The sequence below is a fragment of the Bubalus kerabau genome, chromosome 10 (assembly GCF_029407905.1).
Source record: "Bubalus kerabau isolate K-KA32 ecotype Philippines breed swamp buffalo chromosome 10, PCC_UOA_SB_1v2, whole genome shotgun sequence".
NCBI lineage: Eukaryota > Metazoa > Chordata > Mammalia > Artiodactyla > Bovidae > Bubalus > Bubalus kerabau.
In genome coordinates, this window is record NC_073633.1 from 12,588,901 (window position 1) to 12,603,011 (window position 14,111).

General features: G+C 41.1%; 1 long non-coding RNA gene and 1 other non-coding gene across 3 annotated transcripts in view; one reads left to right on the forward strand and one right to left on the reverse strand.

Moving 5' to 3' along the window:
• The window catches only part of LOC129620860 (uncharacterized), a 48,857-nt gene that overhangs the window by 10,562 nt on the left and 24,184 nt on the right, over window positions 1-14,111 (forward strand). For both annotated transcript variants that reach the window (XR_008698754.1, XR_008698753.1), the window contains exons 2-3: window positions 6,492-6,609; window positions 9,338-9,404. This is a non-coding gene — a long non-coding RNA (uncharacterized LOC129620860). The remainder of the gene's footprint in view (window positions 1-6,491; window positions 6,610-9,337; window positions 9,405-14,111) is intronic.
• LOC129622192 (small nucleolar RNA SNORA47) lies at window positions 4,182-4,319 on the reverse strand. The gene has a single exon (XR_008699868.1). It is a non-coding gene; the product is annotated as a small nucleolar RNA SNORA47 (small nucleolar RNA).

Consider the following 14,111-nt stretch of genomic DNA (forward strand, 5'->3'; position numbering starts at 1 on the left):
ATACATGAACCATGAACTTCCAGATGTTCAAGCTGGTTTTACAAAAGGCAAAGGAACCAAAGATCAAATTGCCAACATCCACTGGATCATTGAGAAAGCAAGACAGTTCCAGAAAAACTATTTCTGCTTTATTGACTATGCCAAAGCCTTTGACTGTGTGGATCATGATAAACTGTGGAAAATTCTGAAAGAGATGGGAATACCAGACCACCTGACCCGCCTCTTGAGAAACCTGTATGCAGGTCAGGAAGCAACAGTTAGAACTGGACATGAAACAACAGACTGGTTCCAAATAGGAAAAGAAGTACGTCAAGGCTGTATATTGTCACCCTGCTTATTTAACTTATATGCAGAGTACATCATGAGAAACGCTGGGCTGGAAGAAGCACAAGCTGGAATCGAGATTGCCGGGAGAAATATCAATAACCTCAGATATGCAGATGACACCACCCTTATGGCAGAAAGTAAAGAGGAACTAAAAAGCCTCTTGATGAAAGTGAAAGAGGAGAGTGAAAAAGTTGGCTAAAGCTCAACATTCAGGAAACGAAGATCATGGCATCTGGTCCCATCACTTCATGGCAAATAGATGGGGAAACAGTGGCTGACTTTATTTTTCTGGGCTCCAAAATCACTGCAGATGGTGACTGCAGCCATGAAATTAAAAGATACTTACTCCTTGGAAGGAAAGTTATGACCAACCTAGACAGCATATTCAAAAGCAGAGACATTACTTTGCCAACAAAGGTCCGTCTAGTCAAGGCTATGGTTTTTCCAGTAGTCATGAATGGATGTGAGAGTTGGACTATAAAGAAAGCTGAGTGCCGAAGAATTGATGCTTTTGAACTGTGGTGTTGGAGAAGACTCTTGAGAGTCTCTTGGACTGCAAGGAGATCCAACCAGTCCATCCTAAAGGAGATCAGTCCTGTGTGCTCATTGGAAGGACTGATGTTGAAACTGAAACTCCAATACTTTTGGTCACCTGATGTGAAGAGCTGACTCATTTGAAAAGACCATGATGCTGGGAAAGATTGAGGGCTGGAGGAGAAGGTTGATATGGAGAGGATGAGATGGCTGGATGGTATCACTGACTTGATGGACATGGGTTTGGGTGGGCTCCAGGAATTGGTGATGGACAGGGAGGCCTGGCGCGCTGCAGTTCATGGGGCCGCAAAGTCGGACACAACTGAGCAACTGAACTGATTTTGTAGATCTTTTTTCTTCTCTTGTATTTCTTGACTATATAAGTCCATTTAGCATTTGTTGTAAAGCTGGTTTGTGGTTCTCAATCAATTTTGAATGAGATCTTTGCCAGGTACAGTAATCTTAATTGTAGATTTTCCCCTTTCAGTACTTTAAATATATCCTTCCATTCCCTTCTGGCCTGCACAATTTCTGCTGAAAGATCAACTATTAAGCATATAGGGTTTCCCTTGTATGTTACTTGTTACTTCTCCCTTGATGCTTTTAATATTCTTTCTTTGTGTTTAGTCTTTATTAGTTTCATTAGTATGTGTCTTGGCATGTTTCTCCTTGGGTTTATCCTATATGGGACTCTTTGTGCCTCTTGGATTTGATTGATTGTATTTCCTTCTTTTTACTTTATTCTGCTCTTCAGAAGCTATTTCCACCATTTTATCTTCCAGTTCACTGATTTGTTCTTCTGCTTCAGATATTCTTCTGTTGATTCCTTCTAGAGTATTTTTAACTTCATTAATTGTGTTGTTTGTCTCTGCGTGTTTATTCTTTAAGTCTTCTTCTGCTGCTGCTGTTAAGTTGCTTCAGTTGTGTCCGACTCTGTGCGACCCCATAGATGGCAGCCCAACAGGCTCCCCCGTCCCTGGGATTTTCCAGGCGAGAATACTGGAGTGAGTTGCCATTTCCTTCTCCAGTGCATGAATGTGAAAAGTCAAAGTGAAATAGCTCAGTCGTGTCTGACTCTTAGCGACCTCATGGACTGCAGCCTACCAGGCTCCTCTGTCCATGGGATTTTCCAGCAAGAGTACTGGAGTGGGGTGCCATTGCCTTCTCCTAATTCTTCTAGGTGTTTGTTAATTAATTCTTGCATTTTCTCCATTTTGTTTTCAAGGTTTTTGATCATCTTTACTATCATTATTCTGAATTCTTTTTCAGGTAGTTTGCCTATTTCCTCTTCATTTATTTGGACTTCTGTGTTTCTAGTTTGTTCCTTCATTTATGTAGTATTTCTCTGCCTTTTCATTTTTTTTTTTTTTAACTTAGTACGTTTGAGGTCTCCTTTTCTCAGGCTTCAAGTTGAATTCTTTCTTCCTTTCAGTTTCTGCCCTCCTAAGGTTGATCCAGTGGTTGTGTAAGCTTCCTATAGGGTGAGATTTGTGCTGAGTTTTTGTTTGTTTGTTTTTTCTCTGAAAACAAAGGCTGAGTGAGGTGGTAATCCTGTCTGCTGGTGATCTGGTTTGTATTTTTGTTTTGTTTGTTGTTTAGATGAGGCGTCCTGCACAGGGTGCTACTGGTGATTGGGTGATACTGGGTCTTGTATTCAAGTGGTTTCCTTTGTGTGAGTTCTCACTATTTGATACTCTCTAGGGTTAGTTCTCTGGTAGTCTAGGGTCTTGGAGTCAGTGCTCCCACTCCAAAGGCTTGATCTCTGGATCTGATTCCACAGCTGCTCGGCTTCCTGCCTCAGTTGTCCCAGCTCATTCATCCTTGAATTTCCTCACAGCAGAAACAAACAAATGAAAGCCCTGGAGGGAGCTGGGGCCCGCATGGACTGGAGGTATGGAGGTCAGCTGGGTGCTCAGCAGTCCCTGGCATGCACAGCTAGCATACAGAGCGCTGTGCACTGCAGAGACCAGCACCATGGAGATCCCCTGACCACACCCAGGCCCGCGCCCCCACCAATCAACTCTGTGGCACCACGAGTTGCTTTAATAATAGTATTTAGTGAAGCTTTTAATTCAGTTGCTCGTTACAGATGCAGTATAGTTTTCTAAGTCTCATTTGTTTTTTTTCCCCCACCAAGTAATTCCTTGGAGATTAGGCAGGATATTTAACATTATCTCTTGACTTAAAAAAAAAAAAAAATTATCAGAATCATCAAAAAAGATAAGTACCAAGCCTCTTTTAACAAGAGGCCTATTTATATATATAGGCCTATTTATATATTTATATTTACCTATTTATATATCTATTTAATATACCTATTTATACCTTAAATATACCTATTTATCTATTTATATATCTTCTGATATAATAGGCATTGATTTGAATATGACAATTAGTATAAAAAGTCTTAAGAAATTAAAGGCTAAATTTCCCTCAAGAGATTTACTAAACCACTAAACCCCCAAAGCTAGAGCGGTGGGATGAGGGGAGTTACAGACCCCCTTCAAGAATAACTTTTTTTTTTATGTTAGTAAACATTATGTTTAGTAAACAAAGCCAGATTTTAGTTTTAGACTTTTTTTTTTTGTAATCTAACTTTACCTGAAGTTTTTTCTACATTCCTTTTTTTTAGAATTCCATTTCTTCTAAATTAGAATCTTATCTTTCCAGAGTACACCACTTTTTTTTACTACTAGAAATACACAAAAGTGAAGATAATAGAAAATAGTAGTACTATGAGTCCCTGGTGGCTCAGCTGGTAAAGAATCTGCCTGCAATGCAGGAGACCTGGGTTTGATCCCTGGGATGGGAAGATCCCCTGGAGAAGGGAAAGGCCACCCACTCCAGTGTCCTGGCCTGGAGAATTCCATGGACTATACAGTCCGTGAGGTCACAAAGAGTCAGACACGACTGAGTGACTTTCACCATGAGTCCCTATATTTATAGACCAAGAGGTTTAAAGTTTCTGTGTAGTATCAAGACTATTGTTTTGCATTCTTAAGATTGCATGCTTTCTTGAGATAGGGGTTGAAAATGGTATATAAGCTTCAGATTCTCCTACCTGTGCCAAAGTCTGAGAGCTATTATTACTGATGTGCCCCTACAAGTGCTGGAGGTGACCAATTACTGTCCTGCTTTATCTCCCTATAAGATGTCTCTGGGTTTCTTCAAAATCTGGGGTGCCCAGAGGAGTGCCACATACAGGAGTGCCATCTGTTCTAAGATATAAAGTGGAAACAGGGGTCAGAAGCACTGATTTTGATTATTTAATCCTTTGGATTTAGCGGAGTGCTCATCTGAGCCAGGGACAAGCAAAACCACAAGTGTCGGCCAGCACAGTGCTGCCCCTCTGGGGGCGGCAGAGGGACTTCCTCTGCCTCTGCAGGCCTTCGCTCTCGGAGGTCTTAACCAGTGGAAGGCAGCATGGTTCAGAACTGCCTCACCTTCTCAGTCCTCCGACAACAGCTACTTTCTCTCTCAAAAGGGTCTTCTTTTAACACTCAGTCTCTAAAGAGTGACCAGCAGTAACTGTGGCCATCAACCATTCCTAGGAGAGCCTTCCTAGCTCTGCCATGCAAGCCCTGAGCTCATTTCAACCATCCCTACAGTGCAGAGTGAGAGAAGCTCCTATCATCTGGGCTTGGAAGAGAAGTCTTAGAATCTTCAGCCACAACCGTAATACACAAAGAGCTCTTACAAACTGGGAAGAAACAGACAAACAAGCCAGTTGAAAAATGGGCCAGAGATGTGAGTAGCTGAGTGACTCAAGAGCAAAATCAGATGGCCAGGAAATTTGTGAAAAGATGCGCAACATCACTTATATTAAGTCTGTTGTTAAATCCCTTACTCTAACACAAATGAAGAGGTCTGTCAGCCGAAGCTGGAAGGGAGGCTGAGAAGAGAGTGTACTTGTGCATTCCTAGTGGAGATGGGAAGGCTTTTAGGAAAAGCAATCTGCAATTTCTATTAATTAAAAATAGATATAATCAGGGATCCAACTCCTGGGCATCTATTCTGTATAACTAAAAAGGACCAATATGTAAAGTAACATGTATTAGGATGTTTGTCATAGGGTTGTTTAGAATGGCTGAAGACTGAAAACAAATGAATCCCTATCGGCAGGGGAATGGCTCAGTAAACAATGTGTAGTCACCCTGGGGAATATTATGCCACCATTAAAAAGACTGGATTGGAGCTCTGCCAGAGAGATTTCTGGAATAATGTTTTGGGAGAAAAGCAAGATGCAGAAAAATGTGTATAATATGATCTTGTATTAAATAACAAGTAGAACTGTATAGGGTATACAGATTTTTTATATATATGAAGAAAAATAGGGAGACACACTATGGGTTGAGGGGGTAGCAGCTGATGTGAAAGGAGAAGGGGAAGAAGTAAAGACAAGGGCGCTAAGGAAGCGTGCAGGTGGTCATGTGTCTACGTTTAGGCAGAGTTATGTATATGGCAGAGTCTATGTTTATATTCATGTATAAATAATAATTGTATAAAACAATCCTCGAGCGTGTGAGTCAGGCAGGCCTAGGTAGCCTTAACTCTGCAGGCTGGAGGGGACAGTCTCATGGGGTATACTGTGCTGCAATCTGGCCCTGAGGGGTCCCAGTGTGTGAGCTAGCTTCGAGCGGGTAGTTCGCTGTCCCCTGCCTGGGCAAAAGGAGATTCTATATCCAGAGAATGGGGGGAGGTGCCGTGGGAGGGTACCCACATCACTCGTCTCCCTGGCAGAGGGCAGGCACTCAGGGGACACTGCATTAAACAAAATGAGCCTGATCTTATGCTTCTTAGCCCCAGCTCACCCGAATCCTCCATCTCCGCATCTGTCAGGGGAAATGGTAAGATTAGGTGCCCCTAATAAACAGGCAGCTGAAATCAGATAATGCAAGTGATGTCACTACTGGACTCGCCAGTGCTGCTGCTGCTGCTGCTAAGTCACTTCAGTCGAGTCCGACTCTGTGCGACCCCATAGACGGCAGCCCACCAGGCTCCCCCATCCCTGGGGTTCTCCAGGCAAGAACACTGGAGTGGGTTGCCATTTCTTTCTCCAATCTCCAGTGCTATATCATTTCAAAATATGAACAAAAGGAAGCTCCCAGTATTTACTGCTCACACATGTTCAACTGAAGATCTTAGTGGCTAAAAGGCAGTGCTGTTTTTCTTTTTAACATTTTGTATACAATAGAGGAGGTAGTTAAGTAAGAATTCTGAGGATTTTTTTTTTAAATACATAAGGTAAATAAAAAATCATAGATCCACTTCCCCATCATCAACCAAATTTACTTTCAGTTCCTCAGTTGATCTTCCTGCAAAATATGAAGGTAGAAGATAATATAGAAAAGTAGAAGATAATATAGCAAGGTAGAAGATAATATAGGAAGGCCTAGTTTGCTGGAGTCCTGTGATATGCATTTCTTCCTTACTGATTACCCCTCAAATCAAATATCTATTAACTGATATGGTTAGGTTAAAAAGAAGAAAATGAAAATTTAAAAGTTCTCTTCATTTTCCTTAAACAATTTTTAAACTATCAGAAATATGCCAGTGAATGTGATTATTTGACTTAGGTCCATTCACTCCATCCACTCCTTCATTCAAACTCTTCTTGTGTACCTGCTCAGGGCCAGGCATGTGCTTGCCACCCAGGATACCAAGAGGAGAACCACATAGTCCCTGCCCTCCAGAAGCCTGCCATCTGGTGAGGAGAGATGCTTCAACATGCTAATGCCCATGATAAAGGTCAGAGCAGTGTTCACTCATGAGGACTGGGGAGGGGTGGGTTCGGAACCCTAGCGCAAACGTTCATGCAGACACCCCTGCTTAAGCATCCTTTCCCTACCTTGCTCGGGGTACAATGGTCACTAAAACACATCACCATAGAGCTGAATCTAAAAAATAAAGCTGCAGTTCTTTAGTTGTATAATCTGGCTTCCAAGCTCATATTTTAAATAAAATTTCTTCAAGCTAAATAAAAGCTCTGCTAGCATGAAATTAACAGTGGAAAATTTTGAATCCAATTTCAGGCAGAAAAAAAAAACTGGAAAAAAGAGAGTAGACTTTAGTTATTTCATGAAAAAGGAAAAAGTAGTGTTGATGGTATGATGCTTCTGAATTCTCCTTTGATGAGTTTTCATTCTATTATCTATTAATTGGAAGGGGTGATGTCTAAGCTGGTGGAAGATAAGACATTTGCGTTAATTACCTCTGCATTTGATGGATTACCTCTGCATTTGATGGTCTCTGAAGAAGTTGTATTCTTTTAATAATTTATGAGATTAAAACCTAGATTTCTCAGTATGATCTCCCAGAATACCAATATAGAGAATAAGGGAAGAGATTGGAACCTGGATGAATAATTTGTGTAAATAATGGTGTAAACACACCATGAATGACGATAACATTGAGAATCACCCCATAAGCCACCCACGGAAGTTAATTTTATTATTTCATACTTAAGCTTTACACATACAAAATATCAGGCAAGCTAAAGGCCAAAGAACCAGGCAATGTTCTCAAAAGGAAATAACAGATGGATTAAAGCTCTGTTTGTCCATCCAGGGTTAATCACTTTAGGTGGATTAATCCAGCAGAGTTTTAAACAAGTATGTGCAGGTTGAGCCTGGCTGGATCTTAGGTGAGAAATTCACTCTAATGTGAAAGCCACACAGACTTGTGTGAAAACACAAAGCATTTTTATCCACCAGTAACTTTAATCAAAGCAGAATATAATAATTAATACAAATAATTACCTGTGACAACTGATGTATCAAGGAAACCACAATTCATCCATTAGCTGTCCATCTCTGTTGAAATATTAATTTACTACCATGTATTAATCTATTTATAAACATATCCAGACAATTAGAAAAATTAGTCTGTAGTCAGCAGGCTGAAGGCTTAAATAAATTAAAAATGCTTCCAAACTGTAAAGGATGGATACCTCGGTTAGGGAATTGAGTGGAAAAGTTTAGAAAAATGTTACACATGGAGTATAAAAACTGTACTGGACCCACAACTAATTAACTGGTATATAGAGATAGTCTCTAAATGTCATAAACCCAAATCTGAGATACCTCTACCATTAGCTAAAAGGCTGAGCAACATTATTAATGCGTTTTTTAAATGAAAATCTTCCCTAAAGTGGACCTTTATTTCAGGCCTACATTACTTTAATACATTTGTTCCTAAAAAGAAGGGTGCTGATCCATTTTAATCTTGTAAAATGCATAATTTAAATGAATTAGAGGGATGTAAGACTTTAATTACCCGGTTTTGGCTCTTGACTTTTGCATACTTTATTGTATACTTTTTCATTATCAGTTGCCTCAAGCTATTTTTAGTCCAAAAAAAGTATATGAATAATTACATTAATGAAAAGTCCACCAAAGGATTACCCTAGTTATGTCAATTTATCAAGCTAATTTCTACAAGTTTCTCTTAAAAACCATTATCGTTGTAGTCTTGGCTAATTAGAAGTTCTCATGGTGGCAGGTACTTATTTTTTTTCTTTTAAGGAGGGAAAAATAACTTGCAGGGTAAACTTCGAGCATTAGGTTAGCGTAAGTGATTAGAGCAAACTGCTCCTGTCTGTTCCGAAAGGATCAGAAAATCCCTTTGTTTGAGCACGGTAGGGACAGGGTCTTTGTTTGAGTATCTAGCTTGCATTCAGTTTCTCGCCAAAGTGGGAAGAAAGTCTCAGTTAGAGAAAGGGCCCCAACCACTTGTCCTGACTACAATAAGGCAACTTCAATAAGGGGAGAGCACAATATTTTCGATATTCCTAAATAACTTTTTTTTTGACGAGAGATGGTAGAGAAGGAGCAAAATGAGGTGCACAAAGAAACTGCACGAGGCCTTTACGCAGAATCCCCGGTCCAAACGCATCTTATACGTAAAGGACGACCGACCACCGCCGAGGGCAGGTCGGCACCTGGCTCACCCGGTGTCTGAGCGTCGGCGGGTCGCGGCTCCCCCGGGGCCCGGGGCTGGTCCCCAGCTCACCCCTCCATCCGGCCCGGCCCGGGGGAGCCTCCCGCGGACCCCGCCGCTCCCCCGCCCCGGGAGTCCGCAGTCTCCCCGCGGGCGCGCGCCCACACTCACCCCATCACCTCTGAAGCGGGCGGTGGGCTGGGAGTCCGGGATGGCATAGCCCCTCTGGGCTCCTCGCAGACATGTTGTCCTGTGCGGAAACCTCCGCGCGTCCCCCTTAAAGACACAGCGCTCCGTTCAGGAGCCTGGGCTGGGAAGGGGGCGTGGGTGAGGACCTGTTGTTCAAAGGGCTGGGAAACCGCTTCCAGACCGTCCAAGTCCACCAGCGACAGACTTGCGTTTGCCCAGGTTTAAAAAGGATGCAGTAGTTTAGTGATTTTTTTTTACAAGTATAATTACACTTTTATATCTTTATATTAATCTTCCAAGACCTGGGTTCCTGGGCTTGAGTCTTTGAGTGTAATTTTCATCTTTTCAGGTTCAAGGTGTGTGATGGCACAAGTTATCAGAAGAAATGCCCTGAACTAAAGTCTGGACAGATAAAGGTAGGGCTCATTGGTGTTCACGAAAACCTAGTAATGTTAGCATGGTGTATCGGTCAGTTTTTGGTGGATTATGCTGAGGTAACAACCCCTACAACCCAGTGATTTACAAAAACAAAGATTCATTTCTCAATCAAATTACATCTGCTGCAGGCAGCTTTTCCACCACTGTTTTGGCTTCCAGGCTCCAGGTTGAAAGATCAGCTTTTGAGGGGCCATGCTGACTATGTGCTGGAAACAACCTTGAGGGAGGAGGAGTCCTAATTTGTAGTGCTTGCTAATTCTATGATGTAAATACTCACAACCATGAAGGACTTCGGGTCACTAATGGTTTAACAAGTGACTTGCCAAGTTTCTGGACATGTAACAATCAGCTCTTATAAACCACTGGCGCCTGCTGCTCCTAAAACTGGAAACAGTTCACATTCCACATACCTAAGTTCCGCTTGCTTCAGTTCTACTCACATTCTGTTGACCAAAGCAAGTAACTTGACAAAGCTGCTCAGTGGGGCCAGAAAGTATACTCCTCTTATAAAGAAGACTTGCCAGTCATGTGACAATGGGCAGAGATTGTACCGTCCTTTTAAAAGAAGTTGAGTAAATAAATAACCCTGAATATTCATTGGAAGGACTGTTGCTGGAAGCTCCAATACTTTGGCCACCTAATGTGAAGAGCCAGCTCTTTGGAAAAGACTCTGACGCTGGGAAAGATTGAGGGCAAGAGAGGAAGGGGGCTGCAGAGGATGGGATGGTTAGGTAGCATCACCAACTCAATGGACAGGAATTTGAGCCAACTCTAGGAAATAGTGGAGGACAGAGGAGCCTGGTGTGCTGCAGTCCGTGGGGTCACACAAAGTCAGACACAACTTAGCAACCCAACTACATCAAATAAAACTGGTTACAATAATACAATCCATTTTACATACTTTGGTTCAAGTAATTTTTTTAAACCTCATTATTTCCATAAACTAGAGTTCATTAACAATCCATTAATGGGATTTCTCCTTACCATTCCAAGAATGGTGTCAGAAGAAGAAACAGGTTGGATGTCTTCAAGGGGATAATTTGCAATGTGAATATTAGCTATTAGGTTACTACTTCTCTTTTCTCCCAAAAGATGCCCATACTTAACCACTGTGGACATCTGATTAAAATAATAATTGCTGGTATAAGTGAATCAGATTAAAGGTTATCTCTTATTCATCACTTAATTAATCACAAAATTTAATTAATTACAAAGTTTATTGTACCTGGTGATCCTTTTAACAAGAGATCTTATCACTTTGAGTACCTTAAAAATCCATTTGACCATATAATGAGACACATGGTATTTTTCTTAGTTCTAGTTAGTGCTATTTGAGTAAGAGTCTTAATTAAGACAGCATTCCTGCCCTCAAGAAGATTTTACTCCAGTGAGACAGACAAATGAACTCCAGGAAGAAAGTGAAAAATATTGTAAGAGGAAACCTTCCTGTGCCACACTAAACTGAGAACAACTACATCGTCTTGAAAGTGGCAACATTTAACCAAGGAAAAACCTGTCTTTTCTGTGTCCAGGTCCACAAGCAACAGACTTGTGTCTGCCCAGGTTTAAAAATGATGCAGTAGTTTAGTGACTGTTCCCAGCATCAGGGTCTTTTCCAGTGAGTCAGCCCTTCATATCAGGTGGCCAAAGTATTGGAGCTTCAGCAACAGTCCTTCCAATGAATATTCAGGGTTAGTTTTTAATTCCATGTTTAAACTTTCTAATAATCTGAAATCTCTTGTAGTTTTAAATTAAAATTTAAATCAAATTATAAAATACATCTCCCTTGCCCCACACTCTTTGTTCAAATTTCAACAAGAAAAACACTCTTTAGTTCTTATTTTGGTGGTAACCGTTTCTCTTTCATCATGCTGTTAATGATAAATAAGAGGATCTCGTTTCTGTCCCCTGCCCTGGAAGTTGGCAAAGCACAAGCACTTTCATTGATAATGCAGAATATTCACTCTTTAGATTCTTGCCAGAGATTATAACTTTCCAATCTGCTAGCTAATCCTTATCAAAAGTCCAGTTTGAGAAAATTACTTATGGATGTTGCTTTAAAGGCTTGAAATTATAGAGCTGTGTACTTGAACCACACTCTTTGGATGCATCCTTCCTTTATGTGCTTTTGGCCTCTAGCTTTCTTTTCTTAGATGTTTTTGTCTGGTTTTGGTGTCAGAGTAATACAGTCTTACAAATGAATTGAGAAATACACCTTCCTCTTTCATAATTTTGAAGATTTTGTGAATAATTGGTGTTCTTCTTTAAATGCTTCTTGAAATTTAACAAAGAAGCCATATAGCCTGAGCTTTTCTTTAAGGGGAGTGTTTTAAATGACTAATTCAATTTCTTCACTGGTTGTAGGTCTTTTAGATTGTCAGTTCATTCTTGAGGAAGTTGTGGTAGTTTGTATCTTTCTAGGAATTTGTCTATTTCATTCAAGTTATCTAATGTGTTCATGTACACTTGTATATAGTATTTCTTTTTAATTTCTGTAAGGTTGGAAATGCCAGGCTGGATGAAGCACAATCTGGAATCAATATTGCCAGGAGAAATATCAATAACCTCAGATATGCAGATGACACCACCCTTATGGCAGAAAGCGAAGAAGAACTTAAGAGCCTCTTGATGAAAGTGAAAGAGGAGAGCGAAAAAGTTGGCTTAAAGCTCAACATTCAGAAAACTAAGACCATGGCATCCGGTCCCATCACTTCTTGGAAAATAGATGGGGAAACAATGGAAACAGGCAGAGACTTTATTTTTGGGGGCTCCAAAATCACTGCAGATGGTGACTGCAGCCATGAAATTAGAAAGACGCTTACTCCTTGGAAGAATAGCTATGACCAACCTAGACAGTATATTAAAAAGCAGAGACATTACTTTACCAACAAAGGTCCGTCTGGTCAAGGCTATGGTTTTTCCAGGAGTCATGTATGGATGTGAGAGTTGGACCATAAAGAAAGCTGAGCACTGAAGAATTGATGCTTTTGAACTATGGTGTTGGAGAAGAATCTTGAGAGTCCCTTGGACTGTAAGGAGATCTAACCAGTCCATCCTAAAGGAAATCAGTCCTAAATATTCATTGGAAGGACTGATGCTGAAACTGAAACTCCAATACTTTGGCCACCTGATGCAAAGAACTGACTCATTGGAAAGACCCTAATGCTGGGAAAGATTGAAGGCAGGAGGAGAAGGGGACGACAGAGGATGAGATGGTTGGATGGCATCACCGAGTGGATGGATATGAGTTTGAGTAGGCTCTGGGAGTTGGTGATGGACAGGGAGGCCTGGTGTGCTGCAGTCCATGGGGTCACAAAGAGTCGAACACAACTGAACAACTGAACTGAACTGAACTGAGAGCAGTGGTTAGCAGAAGCCTACAGTTTAGCTGACTTAGAGAAAATTTGGAAGGTAGTTTGAGGAGCTGAGGATTAGGAAAGAAGGGTATGATCTAGCTACTTTTAATGCTGACATTAATAGATACAATATGGATCCAGGTTTTGTGGTGCTTGAAAGTTTATACTGTGTTGAGGACCCAGGTACTCTAGGCATTGGGGACATAAACCCATTAAATCATTGATTTAATGTATACAATTTACCCTGAATGGCTGCATCCCATCCTTTTAACATATTATTCCCCAAATGGCAGCTTAGCTGAAACTTTAATAGGCTATCCTAATGATCTATCAGGCTAGCTGCTTCTGGATGTACATGTGTTACCAGTTCAGTTCAGTTGCTTAGTCATGTCCAACTCTTTGAAACTCCATGGACTGCAGCATGGCAGGCCTCCTTGTCCATCACCAACTCCCGGAGTTTACTCAAACTCATGTCCATCAAATTGGTGATGCCATCCAACCATCTCATCCTCTGTCGTCCCCTTCTCCTCCCGCCTTCAATCTTTCCCAGCATCAGGGTCTTTTCCAATGAGTCAGTTCTTTGCAAAGTATTGGAGTTCTGGCCAAAGTATTGGAGTTTCAGCTTCAACATCAGTCCTTCCAACGAACATCCAGGACTGATTTCCTTTAGGATGGACTGGTTGGATCTCCTTGCAGTCCAAGGGACTCTCAAGAGTCTTCTCCAGCACCATAGTTCAAAAGCATCAATTCTTCGGAGCTCAGCTTTCTTTATAGTCCAACTCTCACATCCATACATGACTACTGGAAAAACCATAACCTTGACCAGACGGACCTTTGTTGGTAAAGTAATGTCTCTGCTTTTTAATATGTCATAACTAGTTGGTTTAATATGTCATAACTGTCTAGTTTGGTCATAATTTTTCTTCCAAGGAGTAAGCATCTTTTAATTTCATGGCTGCAATCACCGTCTGCAGTGATTTTGGAGCCCCTCAAAATAAAGTCTGTCACTGTTTCCACTGTTTACCCATCTATTTGCCATGAAGTGATGGGACCTGATGCCATAACCTTCGTTTTCTCAATGTTGAGCTTTAAACCAACTTTTTCACTCTCTTCTTTTACTTTCTTCAAGAGGCTCTTTAGTTTTTCTTCGCTCTCTGCCATAAGGGTGGTGTCATCTGCATATCTGAGGTTATTGATATTTCTCCTGGCAATCTTGATTCTAGCTTGTGCTTCATCCAGCCCAGCGTTTCTCATGATGTACTCTGCATATAGGTTAAAAAAGCAGGGTTAAATATAGCATATGTTATAGGTTCAGCCAAAGCTGCTGAG